The 14608-nt window shown below is 39.2% G+C and overlaps 1 protein-coding gene across 2 annotated transcripts in view; it reads left to right on the top strand.

The window, feature by feature from the left end:
• LOC121511016 (bone morphogenetic protein receptor type-1A-like) overlaps positions 1-14608 on the top strand; it is a 71518-nt gene that overhangs the window by 21197 nt on the left and 35713 nt on the right. For both annotated transcript variants that reach the window (XM_041789486.1, XM_041789487.1), the window contains exon 2: positions 6405-6517. The gene's annotated coding sequence lies outside the window, so the exon portion shown is untranslated. The remainder of the gene's footprint in view (positions 1-6404; positions 6518-14608) is intronic.

Below are 14608 nucleotides of genomic sequence, written 5' to 3'. Positions count from 1 at the left end.
GTGATATCATCTAGTTGACTGTCATGTTATAAAGCTACCAGATTGTAATCTTTAACATAAGCTCAAGAAAGACTGAAAAGGCTGTAGCTATGAGCAGTAAAGATGAGGTCAATGCGTAGGAGCAGACGCTCCCTCTACTTCCTGCTGCCTTTAAATAGCTGGTTGGTGTGTTTGAGAGTGTAAACAGCCCAGAGCGATGATGGAGAGGTTGTGCTGAGGGCTTGACTTGCATAGAAACTCTAAGAACTCTGGGAAATTGCCAACTCTGTATCAGCTATAATTAATTTCTGCTGTTTGTTTGTATGCTATTCTTCCCTACTACAGATGAAGCAGTTTATGCACCGAATTGTAGGACAAGACACTTTGGAGATGCAGCAGTTGTTTCTCTGTTTCTCTTTTTCCATCTCCCTTCTTGTAATTTCAACACAGTTGCAGCAGGTGGCTTTTCAACACAAGTCTGGGTCTGCTCATAGCCTCTACCTGTGAAAAGGGAGTTCTTCCTTGCCTGTGTTGTATGATGTATTAATATTAGGTTTCTGTAAATAATAAAACATAGAGGTCGTTCCATACAGTTACTCATTAAACACTGCAGATACTGTACTCAATAACAGCATAGTGCCAGCCTTTTATTATTTGAGTAGGTAGGTGAAGGAGTACTGTCTGCAGCCTGGTATTTAATCATAAATGAGGATGACAGAACTTTTGTGGATTGAATACTGTTCAATGATAAATTGTCAAGAACAATTGTGAAGAACATCTTGAAATAAAACATATGTTCAAAATGTTTTTTAAAACTAAAGGTAAATGAGTTAGTCACATTTGGACTAAGTATTTCTGAGTTCCCAAATGCAAGTGCATGTACTTGGTCTGAAAACATTATTATTGGTGCTATTGGTGCATCAGTGGCTTTCAGCTGTTGATTCAGTGATTCAGCGTTTCCCTCAGGATTTTAGGAGACTGTGGCAACCACTGCCCTTCTGTGGGTGTTCTGGGGCATGCTCCCCTGGGAAAAAAAAAGTGGACATTTTGAGGTTAAATGTGCATTTTTAGAGCTAAATGAAGAGGCTTTATCCATGTTCTCTTGTATTGATTGAATAAGAGGTGTACTGATTATAATTTGAATGGCAGATTACAGTTTTCAGTTCTTTCCTTACTTGACCTGAGGTTAAGGGTTTGGATATACTGGATATATATTTTACTTTAAAAAATCTGTTATTGACATCTTAAGATTACATTTTTCCTTGTCTTCAATGGGTTTTTGTATAATTATATTTGTTTACTCATAATAAAACATCCACTGTCTATAAGTGTTTTATTTAATAAATCTTCCAAACTGCATCAGGTCACATGATCATCTCTGATTTTAACTTCAACTAATCTCCACCAGAAAACTGTCACAGCCTTTATTTCCTGTATTAGAATTTACTTTTATTCCTTAATTTATGGTGAATAATTGGTCATTGTAAACACTTGTTTTTCCTCCCTTAAGGGGTTGATGGGTGAGAATGTAGCATTTTGCATTTGTAGTCACCATTTTTATGTTATTAAATGAATGTTAAAACAAAGAAATTTACAGTTATTTGGAAAAAAGTTAACTATCTTTTGAAAGAGATTAATTAACTTGAAAAGTAATGTAATAAAACTTGAATAAAAACCTGGAGAATAATGCACTCTGTAGTTCTCAGCGCTGCTCTTCCCTGACTGCATACTATTTACATAATTCATGTTTGAACCCAAACTTTTCCCTTCAGTTGGGGGTAAAACCGTTTATTTGCTGTGTTTTGCCGTTTCCACTCAGCTGTTAGGATTAATCATAGGTCACATAAAAACTGGATGGAAAGCAGAGCTGTTTGACTGTAGTTCATCCTCGTGTGTGGGAGAGCAGGATCTGCTTTTCCCTCTGTCTGTCTCTTTTTCTTGGCAATGCCTGTCCATCCACAAATGAGGGGTGTGTGTGTGTGTGTGTGTTTCTGTGTGTGTGTTGGACAGAAAGTCAGCAGCTGTTTTTTCGCCAACCCCGTGACTGCTCTCAGCCCCCGTCTTCGGACATCTATTTTCTCCTCGTCTGTTCTATAATAACTCAGCGGCTGAATCCCCACTGCTGTCATTTTTCCTCCCATGGGGTGGAGCCAAACACACTCTCTCTGTCCTACGCACACACAAATGCAGACACATAGCTGCTGGTCAACCCATCAACACAGTTTTCCACACTGTCTTGAGTTCATTTTCCAGCTGAGTGTGTTAGTTTTGGCGGCAGTAGGGTGGTGTAGTGAAGCTCAGAGAAGGCAGGATCAGGTCCTCCAAACCCAACTAAGAAGCTTCTTCTCACTCTTGACCCTGACCTTGAGGAAACAGCTTTATCTCCCTCCTCTTTAACCCAAAATGTGAGCATCAGTCAGCTGGTTTCTGCATTGGACTGTGGTCCAGATTAAAAGGTCTGCATCCACCAACATTTTTTTTTCTGCTGGTACAACTCACTTATGTATAAACCAATGAAGCTCAGCATTTTTACTCCTCAGTGTCATAAGTGCAAAAACACAATTACACTTATCATTTCATAACAATGGAGTAAAGAGACGGTTGAATCGAGGTTGTGAAGTAAGATCCTCAGCCTTCAGGTTGTATCGCCCACCTCCGTTGGTCACTTTTTGTCTTTAATCAGGAAGTCTTTCCTATATAATCGGCATCACATATGGTTTATTGTCTTAATAGTGTTCCTTAGTTTTCTTTAAATGTATGACTATGCCCCTGTTAGAGAGAAATTCTGTTTAAGTGGCACAGCCAGCCTGATCTAGCCTGGCCCATGCTGCTGTGTATCCAAGCACCTTTTGAACAGTGAGGCTGAAGCTTGCAACACACAGTGGATGTGGACAACTTTACATTTCTTCAGGTTCTGTGCAATGAGTGACGGTGGCTGCTGCAGTTGGTGCAAAGACTGCACATGACACAGCTTTTTATACTGGTGTATTAGTCACACTGTGGAGTAGGATCCAGCCAACCTGTTGGATCAAAAATAGCTTATAGATACATTTTATACACTGGGTTTTAAAGATAGATATTTTTAAAGGAGCTCAGTTTTTTACATACAGAACTGATTTATTAGTGTTTCATGCTGGTTTGCAAAGCAGTTCTACTGTGATGACTGTGGCTGATTTAGGCTGCATATAGTGGTTAATTTCTGTGAACCACAGCTTTCATTCTGTTCCTGAAATGCTGCTTTTGAATAAATGTTACTTCAGCATATTGCTGTTTTAAAAATGTAAAGGCTTAATTTGTTTCAGACCTTGAATGATAAAGAACCCCCTCTGACATCAGTAATAATCCTGATGTTTTTTATTTTGTTGATTTGGTTGTTGAATTAAGAACCTCCTTTGACTCTGCAGTATCTCTACTCAGACTCTTTAATCTGTTGGCCCTGTTTGACCCTCCCATCTGCTGTTGTTGTGTGATTATTAACTCACTCTCTGGACATCAGCTTCCTTTACTCAATAAAGCCTCCTTTAAGGACCTCAATGCTGTCAAATACAAAAGTGTCTGTGTCTGAGGGTACAAGAAGGGAGGAGGCTCCAACTGTCTGCCACACTGCTTCACTTATCTCTTAACAAACAGCAACAAGTCACAAACACACAGACATCAACACAGAGCTGATGATGGAGCTGATTCAAGGCCTCATGGGCCAGTTATCTGAGCCTTAAAGGGGCTGTAGTGGACTTAGGTAGGGGATGTAAAGAGTCCCAAAAGAGTTCACTGTTCTTGAAAGAGATCTGTTCCTATGAAATTTATATAGACTTTCAGGTGAATTTTGGTCTTTAAAAAAAGCTTCAATGTGGATGCATGGGCGCCTCATTTTTAGGTGTGCTATGATGGTCTATGAATGAGCCTAAAAGTCTCAATGAAGATTCAACTAATTCTCGAGATTTTCTGGGAAGGTAAATGGCAAACGAGTACTTCTGATTTTTCTCTTTGGCCATCTTTCTGTAGAAGGGTTATTAATGTTTTAGAAAACCTTTATTTTTTATATTTAATAGGATTGTTACAATACCATATAATTCTATATTAATTCTTTCATACATTTATTCATTTAGATACGAAAGTAGACAGTGTAGAAAACTGGATAAGAAAGAGTGGGGAATGTCAAGTAACACATGTCCTAATGGCATGCGACATGAGCAAGCGATCCATCAGTGTCAGATATTAATATATTTTTTAAAGACCCTGTAAAGTCAAATCCAAAATTTGTGTCTTAACACACTAGATATGTTGGAATATGGTTGCTGTAAACATGTGAAAACACTGAGATTTACATGTGACTGAATTTTGGATTTAGACCATTAGAACGTTTCTCACCTCTTTCCTGGCTGGGATTAATTTGGGCGAGGCAAATATGTGGGCTGGTGATGTCGCCAGCCCGCAGTGAGGAATGACCCCGCCCCCTAACACTACCATACAAAATCACAGAGAAGTTCACCTCGGTACAGTCTGTTGTTGGCTCATGTCTCTGCCTTGATTAAAAGTTGACAGCTAGTTGAATGCTGCTTTTTTGTTCATTGTGAGGTCAATTTGCCAAATCTGTCAGCCACAATGGCCTGTGGATCATTTAAAGTATCATAACAGAGATTTGAGCCAGGCAGCTGCGCTTTGATCATAAGGTCAATGTAAGGTCAAGGGGCAGGCTAATGGCATGAGTGCATGAGGATGCCACACCATCCTAGAGCAGATTTTGCTGCCTCATTTTTCATGATTTTGAAGCTTAATTTTATTAACCTAGAGATGTTTTATTTGACTGAAATTTGACCTGGGAGTTCATAACAGTGACCTGTCATACCACAATCCTAAACACAGATTTATTTTCATTTTACAGGGTCTTTAAGAGTTCCTTTCCCTTTTCTTACTCAACAGAACTTATTAGATTGCCTTATAAAGTGGAGATAGTTGTGAATCAATCATATCCATATCAGGGGCTGAAAAGATATGCTGTGACTTGTGTCAGCTTGGAGGCACAACAGTTCAGCTCAAAGCTGTCAAAGGCTCGTCAAAGCAAAAAGCCACAGTTCTGCTTTCTGCATTAAAAATAGAGCACTGGATGTCATATTTTTACCAAAATATGAGCCTGAAATTTATAGGACACAGAACTAAATGTTTAACAATGTGGACAGTGAGCATTCAATGCAGTGTGATCTTTGATGCAATGTATGATGCTGTTGGGATATGGGGTAAGAAAGGAGCCAATGATTGGAGTAAAACCCAGACTGCCAGCTTCTAGGGCTGCTGCCTCTGTACATGAGGTGCATAAAATAAGCACTGTGCAAAACCTTGCCCCGACTAGAGCTGTGAAAAAATATCAATACGGCAATATATCGCGATACTTTGACATCCAATACAATATCGATACTTCAACTCTTAATATCGATTTTTTTCATATTTTAGCCAAGTTGTTAGTAAAATATGACTTGTTCACACAATTGTGCACAAACAGCGAGTTAAAGAAAGGAAATGCCGTTTGCAAGCTCTGTCTTGCTGCCGTGAAATATAGCAGGAACACCACCAACGTATTGTGTGATTTACATATACATCATCTCTATGTTTTTCTTAGTTAACTGTATAGAATATCGCAATATATCACAATATCATGATATCCTGATATATCGAGATGCGTATCGTATCGTGAGGTTCTTGCCAATACTCACCCCTAGCCCCGACAATAACAGAATTTCAAACTTAGATGTCATACTAATAAAAATCATCATCATATCCATATGTTTGCATAATGCAGCTACAGAAATATAAATCCAAGGCACCTAATATTGATCTTTCTTGTTTTTGTTCCCACAAAAATGCAACTTGTACAAATGCTATGGAAAAGTTTATGTGTGCAATGCATGTGGTATTTTCTGTTTGAAAGGCAAATTTTTTAAAATTAAGAATAGAGACCGTGGTATGGAAGAGAATCTCAGAATCTAAAGTTTTGACAGCCTGAGCACATACAAATCATTTTGACAGTGTTCAATATTTGAAACATTTTGGGATTTTCAAGTGTTGAAATGTGCATCTGATAAAATGATGTGATTTTTTTATCCTCTAAAATTTTAGAATTCTCTTCCCCATCTCATTAATATTTTGAGTTGCTTTAGCATGTTATACCAGGTGTTTGTTGCACTTACCTGTATGAATGATTCTTTTTTTTTTATCTTTACCATGTATTAGTCTGTGATTTTAGGTAACTTGCAGGAAAATGCCTTGACTCACTTCTGTGTCATGAACTCAAAGTTGTTTTTGTTTCAGGAATAAAAGCGTGAACAATTCAGTCATGGAAATGTTCTGTTTTTTTCATGCACAGTCATGATGAAGTGTAAGATCGCGGTTTGTTGATCACTGAAATGTAACATGTTTTGTTTCTCTGACAGGCTGGTGGTTGTGGCATTTGTCTGATCTGACCAGCTCCTCTGCTTCATCACTACATTTCCCATGGAGCCTAGTACCGACACACATGCTGTTTTACCATGGAGCCCCCAGTCAGGTATGAGAACACACAACTTAGTCAGTGTGAAACATCTCTTGGATGTTTAGGCCTTGTCCACACGGAGACGAAAACAAAATATTTCCATTTCGTTTTGAAAAATTTTCCGTAAATACGGGATTGTTTCAGGAAATGTCTGCGAATGCATGGAGCCACTGAAAACGCTGTAGTGTATATGACAGGCCTGTATGTGGCGCTGTAACGGTGCCATGGAAATGCTCCAAACGAGAGAAGAAGATCACAGAAAACTGAATCAAACTTTCTCCTTGTTGCCCTTCTGGTTGTATTCCATGTTGGATTTAAGAACATATGCTGTTTGTTGTTCGCCGTGGTGGTAAAGGAGCATCAGATTTTGCCGTAAAGGCCATAATAAGCTCAAGAGCTTCAGCAGCACAAACACCCCTGTAATCCGACATTATTGTTTTGGTTCGGCATGTGCATGCAGCCTAAGTGGGTGACGCTATGTGTGACGTAATTGTTGAGATGAAACGGTTAGCGTTTACAGATTTGTTCACTCTGGGACCCGGTTTCAAAAAGTAGCGTTTACGGCCTCCCAGAACGCCAATGTGACAAAGAACTTTTGCGTATAATTCTGAATTCGTCTCCATGTGGACGGGGCCTTAGAGTAGTCACATGAAAAATTTAGCCTTTCGGCTTTCTGCTAGTCTTGAGTTACCCTGAGTCTGCACACAACACAGAACATAAACAAACACTTATTTTGCTGTAAACGGGTACCGGTGATTACTTCTTAAACTTTGATTAGCCCCCCGCCTCCCTCCCCAGCCCTACTCTTTGAGGAGATTAACCTGTGACCCCTGGGCTGGAGGCAGAGCTGGCCAATCAGGAGGCTTCCTGGCTTTTAATTGCAGGCTCTGATTGGGTCATTTGAGCTGTCATCTAGTTTGATTAATAACCACAGAGCAGGAGAGCAGGAAGAGGAGTGATTACACCAAGCCTGAAGGCTGTGTCTGGATCTGTGTGTGTGTATTTTAGTGTTTGTGTGTGATGTAGGTGAAGTCATGCTTTGCAGAGAAGAAGTGTGTGTTTATATGTGTGTGAAAGGTGAAATCATGCCCTCATGTGAAAGAAGTCTCCATGTGTGCCTGTTCTTTAACTCAAAATCTTTTCCTCTTTTCTGCACCCCAAAAGCTTTCCTTCAAATATCTAACTTACCAATATATGTTCAGTTTTCTATCGATATTCTTTTTCATATTTGTTTCTTCTGTTTGATTTATTATCTGTGAACAACAGCCACTTTCATCAATCAATTCAAATCTGAAGATATGAACTGATTATCAAAATACTAAATGAATTATTTGTTATTAGTAGCTGGCTTTAAACAGTAAAACATATTTTTTACACTCTAATGTATTTTGAGTTTCTAATCATTGCAAGTGAACATTCACAGCCATGTCTATGAGCTGTGATAACCTTAGTTTTTCCTGTGCAATCTAACTCTGCTGATGAGTTTTCAATAAGAACGTGACCATCTGTTAAAATGAAGCAAATCGGTGCCTTTTGTTTGATGACGCCGTGACTCAAGTGTCTGAGTTTCAAACAGAGCCGGCCAGTCTGCAGCGCAAAATCACTCCCATATGTTCCTCTGCAGTGCTGCCTGCCCCCTAAAACCGCCCTGCATGCTTCACTCACACACTATCACAGCATGGCTCAGAGTAGATCGCTCCAGCATGTTTAACAGTACAACTTGAATACCGATGTGATTGAAATAATTGAGTTTGGTAGGACAAACAATGAAGTGTGGGTGGATTGTGCATTAAAAAAAGGATCAAGTGACAGTGAGTGAAATGATAATATGAAGTACTGAGCATGTGTGGAGTGTTAATCTATACTGCCTCTTAGTGAACACTCCCCATGGTCGGCAGTGTTTTTTATTCTGCTTTTTATCAGAAGCTCTGCCGTCAGATCATAAATTCCTCAGATACTCCTCTGACTGGTTTATGGGTCTCGGTGTGAGTGTTCAGACACACCTTCACTTTTATACTCCAGTTTTAGAAACAACTAACTGTAGCTGTTTTAACATATGCTCTACTGATTTTTTTTTGAAGGTCTGCAAAAGAGAGAATGAAGCAGCTTTATTATGTTTGCCAGTACACCATCTCAGTTCACACATGCAGCTCACCCTGATGTTGCTGGGAAATGTTCAGCACTTCTGTAAGTATGTGAATGCAGCAGAAAATTTTAGATCAGCTGACAGGCTTCTATTCAAAATTCAAATATTCTTTTAAGCATGCTCTAAAGTCTAACGTTCAGACCAAAGATTTGGCAGCAAAGCCTTTTTTGGAACGTTGCTGGGAATGGTTGCAGCTGTTGAATTGAGCTGTTGTGCCTCAAATCAAACTGTCTGATGATGTTGCATCTGATTAAGTTAAGCAATTAGCAGACAGCTGGTTTTAGGACCTTGCAAGTAGATAAATTCGAATTGTGACATTAAAATCTCATTTAAAAGATGTAAAAACCAGCGAACTGGCATAGTGGAGTATACTTCCTCCACAGTATACTTAAATGGAAGCGTATTTACTGAATTTTAAAAGTACTCAAAAAAAGGACAAGTACACTAAAAAGAAACTCAATTACAGCAACACCAGGAAATGTGATTATTTATATTAGATGCTCAGAAATGTGAAATGAAAATGGTTTGATACGGCTGTTCAATTTGACTCTTTAACTATGCATCCCTAAGATCTAATGCATCAACATGACGACAAGAAAAGAAAAGCAATTCTTCCTGATGTGTGGTTTCTCCATCTCTGTCCTTTCAAACTCCTTCAAAATTTTTCCATTTTCAGAGACATTTTGAGATTAGAATTTGAAGGTCATAATTTAGAAGTACAAATTTAGAGTATTCTCTTCTTCTTCCTGTATTATCTCGTTCTTGTTTTTTTTTTTTATTTCTGAAGTCGTTTATTTATTTATAGCTCTGCCTTCTGAGTTTCTACTTTATTATTCTACTGTACTACTACTTGCACACAAATCAACACGTACAGGACCACCTATCTTGTTGTGTGGACTGTGCTCGGTTCTGTGGCCTGGCTGAAGTTTCCAAGACGACACGGTGGATGAAACCATCCGACCTCCCTGCACGGAGTCCAGTCTCTGACCAGACCACCCACCCACGCATACACACGCTCTACATACACACGCTCTCTCACACGGGGCCAATGTTCTGTCTGCTACAATTACAGATATATTTTGGTTTTATGTTTTTATCCCTCGGGGGAAAATTGTCAGAGCTCCAGTCCTTCCAGTTTCCACTCGTACACTGGGATGAGACCAGCTCAGACTGCTGGTGGCTGCTGTGGCTCCTCTGCCACAGCTGAGGCAGAAAATTACTTTTTCTAATCACCGAAAATCCACTAAAAACAGCAGGGCATGATTGGCTCTAGACTCTACCAGTGCATGGATGGATGAGAGCATGTGTTAAATGATAGTTGGTCTCATCTGCATGACAGCAGATAAAGGACAGGAAATGATCTGCTAGGGCTGAAGAGGGCGAGACTTGACATTGAACTTCCCGTCCTAGGAAAGAAGTGTCAGATTGTAGCTGTTCTCACAGAAAGCAAGGATGCTATCAGGGCTGCAGTTTCCTTTGAGTGTAGAGTAGGAGTTGTGGAATGTGAGTGTTTTCCATTACCTGGTTCCCACATTCCAACATCAGTTAGAACAGGGTAAGGAAAAAGGAGAAGTCATGGTAATGTAGTAAGACAAGGAGGGGCTTGTATTGATGAGTAGCAAAAATCAATTGTGTCCTGGTAACATCATGGCAGAAAATGGCAAAAATACACATTAAAAAACAAAAAACAAACATCAAATTTATTTTTTTCTTTGGCTATACCTATTTCATTTGATGTTATTATGCTTCTGAATAAGGCTGATAATCACAACTATTTTGATTGATAGTTGCATCACCACTGCTACACATGATTTGTAGATTTAACAGAATCAGTGTCTTGTGCATGAATTTGAAATAGTTAAATAATCTTCTTAATGCTTTGAGAGGCGGCCATGGCCATGTAATAAAGTCTTCAAGTTGTTTTGCACTGTTCCAGGTCAGACACCTCAAAACCAAGATTGGTTAGTTAACGTTTTTGGGACGCTAATGGTTACCCTTTTTGACATCTTCTTTAGCTCCCTCACTTTTTAAACTTATTGGAATATGTGTTGTGGCTCCCTCTGGTCCTCACCTTAGAGCTAGAACTGTTTTAGTGTTAGGGCCAGAGTGCGTGCTGTGCTGCAAAAGAAGGGAGAGTATATTCTATGTACCACACATGACAAAACCTCTGGACAAAACAAGCACAACATAACATATAGCATGGTAGTTTTTCAATCTTGATGATCTTGTTTTCATGTCTGTAGGAAGCCAAAATCCTTATTGAAGTTGAATCACCCAATACAACTTCTGATGCGATGAGTAATGTCCCTAGTTAAACCAGGCAGTGATAGAGGAAGGGCATTTTTTCCTTTCCTTGAAACGGTTGCAACCATGGTCCAAAATGAATTTTGAGTCACCAGTCAAGTTGAAGGGTAGATTAAACAAGACTACTTTAAAACCTAGTATAGGCTGACCGCAACTACCTGGGCTGCCTGTTGAAATGCCTGACTGAATTGTGTGTTTTGGTGGAGTGATTGGTTTTTGAGGTGTGTAATTGTACTGTTCCTAATGTCTGTGGGTTGAGAAGTGAAGGATCCCAAAAGTGTGAAACATAAAGCCCTGTCGGCAGTAAACAGCACAGCACTGTCGGCTTCAGTGACACCAGCGCAGATAAAAAAAAAACGTAAAAATCCTCAGTATTCCCCCAAATGAGTGAGCAACAATGCATATCAACTACAAGCCATCAGTTCACATGCAGTAGGTTAGCATTGTTGTTTTCTATGAAAACATATGTGGGGACAGGGGAGAGGAGTAGCTTCGCCTACTCCCCTGAACAAGGTATCCACAACGCTATAGACAGAGCATGGTATCAGAGGAGGTCCACTATGCTCCATGAGCCACCATTAGATGTCTCTTCTCCTTCACTGATGCAACTCATAAAGCTGTTGTTGATTTCAGACCCTGGCTGTAACAAAGATCTAGGTTCTATTTAAGTATTACTAGCAGAAGAGTTCTTGTCTGTTCTTTTTGTTGCAAAATAAAAACCTTTTTCGTGACCACTAGAAGTGCACTAACTGTGGAATTTAGGACTGATTTTGATACCAATGTTTGAAATACCAATTTAGCCACTACTGATATTTTTTAAAAATACTTCTGATGATATTGATGATACTTCTGTAAAACTCCTAGTATGTCAACATTTCCCTATATTAGACCATGAAATCAGTTCAGTGTTAGTGTTAGTGTTGCAGTCACAGACGTATGTGGACTGTTCCAACTGTTTTTAAACATTGGAGTTTATCTTGCAGAAAGAAGATAGTACACAATCTGTATTTCCCACAGTTCAATATTACCCACACACAGGGAAATAGCAAAGCAATGGACTTTAAACGTCTGATCTTCTACCATTAACTTGCTGATGAACTACCTTCACTCATGACTCTGGGTCAGATAACTACATCTCATCACATAATTAGAACAGTCTGACTCCTGTGACTCTTGACTGCTGCTGCATCATGTAGAAAAGACTGAACACACTGTAACACCACTAACTGTGGCAACCACAGTAGGCTACAGCTAACTGGTTAAACTGGAAACCCTCCAGTGTTCCCATCAGTAAGATTTACAATCTTAATGTTGTTTTTATGGTCTGAGTGTGTTTGTTTTATGACAAACCTGTGGGACAAAGGAAACCCTGTGCCAATGATGGATAGACCTGTTTCTATGGCAATAGAGTGATTAAAATCACCTCTGGGGAACCTCATTGTGCCACTTTATGACTTTATTACTTTGTGACCAGGCTCTATGTCTGTACGTCTGTACGTAGCTTCAAAAGGCTGGCTCATACTGTATGTAGAGTGTTCTGTTTACGTGGTTTAAACCCATGTTGCCTCTGTGGATGCTGGGTAATTTGTGCTGCTTTAACCTGATAAACAATGAGTGGAGGAGGCCGATGAAGTAAATGTTCCTCCTCCAGTTTGTAGCTGCAGCTGCTCAGCAGATCTCCTGTTGACCTCTAATGAAATAAGGCATCGCTGCTGCCCACTCTGTCTCACACACAAACAAATAAGAGGAGTGTGTGTGTTGTTTTGCTCTAAGATGAGGTTCAAACACTGTCAGTGTTCAGCTCATACTGAAGCGTGGTTTATTCTTCAGCACTGAATCTTCACTTTAGCTTTGTCATAGAAGCCCATGCCTCTATGAGCTTTTCATACTTATGAGTTGGTCTGTTCATGTTGCAAGTTCTGGGTGCTTCAAGACTATGACTTCAAGATGACTTGACAAGTTAATTTAAACTACTATCATGTCTGATTTCTGAAAGTAATAAATCAAAACGCAAACATGAGATTTCCACTGAAATCTGTGTCACCCTCTCCTACATGTCACAGCTGCATTTAGGGCAATGATTAATTGATACCTGTATGTTGTCTGTTAAAGTGTTTTAACAGAAGACTCAGTTTAGTGTTTTCATTCTAGTAATAGTGAAAAAATATTTTCTTATCTTCTAAAATGTGCATATTTCTGTTTTTTTTTCTTTTCTTTTCTTTTATGATATAACTAAAACTTGTTGGGGGTTGTGGAAAAAGCCTTGAGCACATCATCACCATTTTACATCTGGTGAAAAGAAGCCCATAAACTGAGAAATCAAATCCAAAGGCACATACTGCCTCACAATCATGAAATTTATAGTATTTTATTTTAAAATTAATACAGATGATTGAGTTTTACCATGTTGCTTATGTAACCACACAGATAATATAAAAGGAAATGATGTAAAGGTAACCAGACGTAGGTCTTGTGGCGATCTGTTTATCAGACTTTTGAAAGCAGTATCTCAGCCTGGATGCAGTGTACATTGCAGCAATCAGAAATATTGTCAAAATCTGACCTGATAAGGATTTTTAAAGAATCAAGCTGATTGGTAATTCCTAAACTTGTGCAACACTTTTTTACATGACTTTTTGGTAGTAATATTTATTGGATTTTTTTCAAATGAGCTATGTGATTTGACAGATCTTAATTGTTGCTTGTACTCTCTAATATTGAAATTTCACAGGAACATGCCTTACAAACTGTATGCTCCTGTTCTTTCCTAGAAAGGGTGTAAGATTTCCACACTGCCAACCTATTCTGCTCATGACTTCCAAAATGATTTCTTCTCTTTTTTAAAGAAAAACGACTCATCTTAGAAGAACTGCTGATTCTCCTTGCTAATTAGCTGAATTCATTCCTTTATCCAGTTTAATGGAAGAGTTTAACCAAACACAGTGTGATATAAAGCACTAATTGCACACTAATACAGGCAGTACATACAGTGCCAAGCTTGACTCCCAAGGTCCAGTTTGTCTGACCAGTGTAAGTTCTCCATATGGTGCTCAGGCATGGTCCAGTTCCCTGGATAGAAAGTTGGGCTCCAGCATGGTACAACTGCTCATACATGCCCACGAGCACAGGTGCACAGTGTAAACAATATGTTTTTCTGGTGCAGCTGTTCCTCTTGACAATCATTTTTTAAAAAGGTGGAGTGTTGGCCAGTATCTGATAGTATTAAACATGAGACAAAAAGAGGAAAACAAGGCTTAAAAGGCTTTTTAAAAAAGCACAGAGATGAGGAAAGGGAGAAGAGGCCTGTGGACCTTGCTGCTCTGCTGCTTTTGCTACAGGAGCCAACTTTTCTTTTTTGTGTGTTTTGTTGTGCTTTTTTTTAATGGTTATTCATCATGTGACTGTTACACCACATCACAGGCAGTACTATCCCAGGTAGTTGTAAAAGTAGATGGAACAAACTGCAGACTACACTACTCTTGGTTAAAAAGAAAAGAGGGAAACCAAGAATTGTAAATCCAGGACCTCATTTTCCTTATTTACCAATGAAGTGAATCCATAGTGAACCATGACCCCAAAACCAAGGAATCTACTGAACTTTGACCTCTGAGAACCCTTACACACCTAGTATTATCACAATTCAGAATAAGCCACAA

Source organism: Cheilinus undulatus, linkage group 6, assembly GCF_018320785.1.
Source record: "Cheilinus undulatus linkage group 6, ASM1832078v1, whole genome shotgun sequence".
Lineage (NCBI taxonomy): Eukaryota > Metazoa > Chordata > Actinopteri > Labriformes > Labridae > Cheilinus > Cheilinus undulatus.
Note: the sequence above shows the minus strand (reverse complement) of the source record. Positions and strands in the feature narration are given on the sequence as shown.